The 3,637-nt window shown below is 40.3% G+C and overlaps 1 non-coding gene across 1 annotated transcript; it reads left to right on the forward strand.

Annotated features, from left to right (window-relative positions):
• Window positions 1–2,249: 2,249 nt before the first annotated feature.
• On the forward strand, window positions 2,250–2,357 carry LOC130956096 (small nucleolar RNA R71). The gene has a single exon (XR_009077003.1). It is a non-coding gene; the product is annotated as a small nucleolar RNA R71 (small nucleolar RNA).
• The last annotated feature ends 1,280 nt before the right edge of the window (window positions 2,358–3,637 follow it).

Consider the following 3,637-nt stretch of genomic DNA (forward strand, 5'->3'; position numbering starts at 1 on the left):
AAAGATGAGATTTGATAGGTGAAGGGTTTTTGGGGAAGAGGTGTTGAGGTGATTGGTGAATGGGTGAAGAAGAGAGAGAGTGGTGGGGTTGGTGGGGATCCTGTGGGGTCCACAGATCCTGAGGTGTCAAGGAAAAGTCATCCCTGCACCAAATGGCATGCAAAATCACGTTTTGAGCCAATTCTGGCGTTAAACGCCGGGCTGGTGCCCATTTCTGGCGTTTAACGCCAGGTTCTTGCCCTTTTCTGGCGTTTAACGCCAGTCTGGTGCCCCTTTCTGGCGTTAAACGCCCAGAATGGTGCCAGACTGGGCGTTAAACGCCCACCTGCTAGTCTTACTGGCATTTAAACGCCAGTAAGTTCTTCCTCCAGGGTGTGCTGTTTTTCTTCCTGTTTTTCATTCTGTTTTTGCTTTTTCAATTGATTTTGTGACTTCTCATGATCATCAACCTACAAAAAACATAAAATAACAAAAGAAAATAGATAAAATATAACATTGGGTTGCCTCCCAACAAGCGCTTCTTTAATATCAGTAGCTTGACAGATGGCTCTCATGGAGCCTCACAAATGATCAGAGCAATGTGGGAACCTCCCAACACCAAACTTAGAGTTTGAATGTGGGGGTTCAACACCAAACTTAGAGTTTGGTTGTGGCCTCCCAACACCAAACTTACAGTTTGACTGTGGGGGCTCTGTTTGACTCTGATTTGAGAGAAGCTCTTCATGCTTCCTCTCCATGGTGACAGAGGGATATCCCTGAGCCTTAAACACAAAGGATTCTTCATTCACTTGAATGATTAGTTCACCTCTATCAACATCAATCACAGCCTTTGCTGTGGCTAGGAATGGTCTGCCAAGGATGATGGTTTCATCCATGCACTTCCCAGTCTCTAGGACTATGAAATCAGCAGGGATGTAATGGTTTTCAATCTTCACCAGAACATCCTCTACAAGTCCATGAGCTTGTTTTCTTGAGTTGTCTGCCATCCCTAATGAGATTCTTGCAGCTTGCACCTCAAAGATCCCTAGCTTCTCCATTACAGAGAGAGGCATGAGGTTTACACTTGACCCTATGTCACACAGAGGCTTCTTGAAGGTCATGGTGCCTATGGTGCAAGGTATTGAAAACTTCCCAGGATCTTGTCTCTTTTGAGGTAATTTCTGCCTAGACAAGTCATCCAGTTCTTTGGTGATCAAAGGAGGTTCATTCTCCCAAGTCTCATTTCCAAATAACTTGTCATTTAGCTTCATGATTGCTCCAAGGTATTTAGCAACTTGCTCTTCAGTGACATACTCATCCTCTTCAGAGGAAGAATACTCATCAGAGCTCATGAAAGGCAGAAGTAAATCCAATGGAATCTCTATGGTCTCATTTTGAGCCTCAGATTCCCATGGTTCCTCATTGGGGAACTCAGTGGAGGTTAGTGGACGCCCATTGAGGTCTTCCTCAGTGGCGTTCACTTCCTCTCCTTCCTCTCCAAATTCGGCTATGTTGATGGCCTTGCACTCTCCTTTTGGATTTTCTTTTGTATTGCTTGGAAGAGTACTAGGAGGGAGTTCAGTAATTTTCTTGCTCAGCTGTCCCACTTGTGCCTCCAAATTCCTAATAGAGGACCTTGTTTCAGTCATGAAACTTTGAGTGGTTTTGATTAGATCAGAGACCATAGTTGCTAAGTCAGAGGGGTTCTGCTTAGAATTCTCTGTCTGTTGCTGAGAAGATGATGGAAAAGGCTTGCCATTGCTAAACCTGTTTCTTCCATCATTATTGTTGTTGAAACCTTGTTGGGGTCTCTGTTGATCCTTCCATGAGAAATTTGGATGATTTCTCCATGAAGAATTATAGGTGTTTCTATAGGGTTCTCCTAGGTAATTCACCTCTTCCATTGAAGGGTTCTCAGGATCATAGGCTTCTTCTTCAGATAAAGCATCCTTAGTACTGCTTGGTGCATTTTGCATTCCAGACAGACTTTGAGAAATCAAATTGACTTGTTGAGTCAATATCTTGTTCTGAGCCAGAATGGCATTCAGAGTATCAATCTCAAGAACTCCTTTCTTCTGATTTGTCCCATTGTTCACAGGATTCCTTTCAGAAGTGTACATGAATTGGTTATTTGCAACCATTTCAATCAGCTCTTGAGCTTCTGCAGGCGTCTTCTTCAAATGAAGATATCCTTCAGCAGAGCTATCCAAAGACGTCTTGGACAGTTCAGAGAGACCATCATAGAAAATACCTATGATGCTCTATTCAGAAAGCATGTCAGAAGGACATTTTCTGATCAATTGTTTGTATCTTTCCCAAGCTTCATAGAGGGATTCTCCATCCTTCTGTCTGAAGGTTTGGACTTCCACTCTAAGCTTACTCAATTTTTGAGGTGGAAAGAACTTTGCCAAGAAGGCATTGACTAGCTTTTCCCATGAGTCCAGGCTTTCTTTAGGTTGTGAGTCCAACCATGTCCTAGCTCTGTCTCTTACAGCAAAAGGGAATAGTATAAGTCTGTAGACCTCAGGGTCAACCCCATTAGTCTTGACAGTGTCACAGATTTGCAAGAATTCAGCTAAGAACTGATGAGGATCTTCCAATGGAAGTCCATGGAACTTGCAATTCTGTTGCATTAGAGAAACTAATTGAGGCTTAAGCTCAAAGTTGTTTGCTCCAATGGCAGGGATAGAGATGCTTCTCCCATAGAAGTCGGGAGTAGGTGCAGTAAAGTCACCCAGCACCTTCCTTGCATTGTTGGCATTGTTGTTGTTTTCGGCTGCCATGTCCTCTTCTTTGAAGATTTCTGTTAGGTCCTCTATAGAGAGTTGTGCCTTAGCTTCTCTTAGCTTTCGTTTCAAGGTCCTTTCAGGTTCAGGGTCAGCTTCAACAAGAATGCCTTTGTCTTTGCTCCTGCTCATATGAAAGAGAAGAGAACAAGAAAATATGGAATCCTCTATGTCACAGTATAGAGATTCCTTGAGGTGTCAGAGAAAAAAGAAAATTAGAAGGAAGAGGTAGAAGAATTCGAACTTAGTCAGATAGAGTTCGAATTGTGCATTGAGGATGAGTGGTACTCCATAAATAGAAGGATGTGAGAAGAGAGGAAGAGCTTTTTCGAAAATTAAGTTAAAAAATTTGAAAACATTTTGAAAAACACTAATTAATTTTTGAAAATAAGAGTGGGAAAGAAATCAAGTGATTTTTGAAAAAGATTTTGAAATTAGAAGTCAAAAAGATTTGATTGAAAACTATTTTGAAAAAGATGAGGTTAAGAAGATATGATTGGTTTTAAAAAAAAATATGTGATTGAAAAGATATGATTTGAAAACAATTTAAAAAAAAAGATTTGATTTTAAAAATTAATGACTTGCCTAACAAGAAAAGATATGATTCAAACATTAAACCTTTCTCAACAGAAAAGGCAACATACTTGAAATGTTCAATCAAATCATTAATTGTTAGCAAGTATCTTTGAAAAAGGAAAGAAATTGATTTTGAAAACATTTGATTGAAAAGATATGATTTGAAAAAGATTTGATTTTGAAAAACTTTGAAAACTTAAAAAATAATTGATTTTGAAAATAAAATCCTCCCCCTTGTGCCATCCTGGCGTTAAACGCCCATAATGGTGCACATTCTGGCGTTTAACGCCCAATGC

The sequence above is a fragment of the Arachis stenosperma genome, chromosome 1 (genome assembly GCF_014773155.1).
Source record: "Arachis stenosperma cultivar V10309 chromosome 1, arast.V10309.gnm1.PFL2, whole genome shotgun sequence".
Lineage (NCBI taxonomy): Eukaryota > Viridiplantae > Streptophyta > Magnoliopsida > Fabales > Fabaceae > Arachis > Arachis stenosperma.